Raw genomic sequence first — 397 nt, 5'->3', positions numbered from 1 at the left:
GACACCCGCACCCTTTCCCTTTTCATGGTTTTTCTGGGCGGCATACTTCAGCCGCCCCAAAGGAAAGATCGGGTTTAGTTTAGCGAGGGGTTGCAAAAAAAACAAGCTTCGCCGAGCCTTGATAATTTGGCCCGGCCTGTGGGAGCCCCTTTTGGGGGCTTTTTCCCCAATTGATTTCTTATCACCGGATGCTTCCCGCGGTGGCCGGGTTGTGAACTGGCGCTCCCGCCGCCACGATTTAAGCGGGGAGGAAAGATTTTTTTTTCCAAATCCGGCAGTGTGGGGGGTATTCCCCTTTTCGTAGAAAAATTTTGTGCTCACAATCGTAAATAGGTAACAGGGGGAAGGGGGTCCCTGAACCCCCACTGCCCCCGGGTGGAAAATGGGGCCATAGTCC

This window comes from Penaeus monodon, chromosome 32, assembly GCF_015228065.2.
Source record: "Penaeus monodon isolate SGIC_2016 chromosome 32, NSTDA_Pmon_1, whole genome shotgun sequence".
Classification (NCBI taxonomy): Eukaryota; Metazoa; Arthropoda; class Malacostraca; order Decapoda; family Penaeidae; genus Penaeus; species Penaeus monodon.
Note: the sequence above shows the minus strand (reverse complement) of the source record.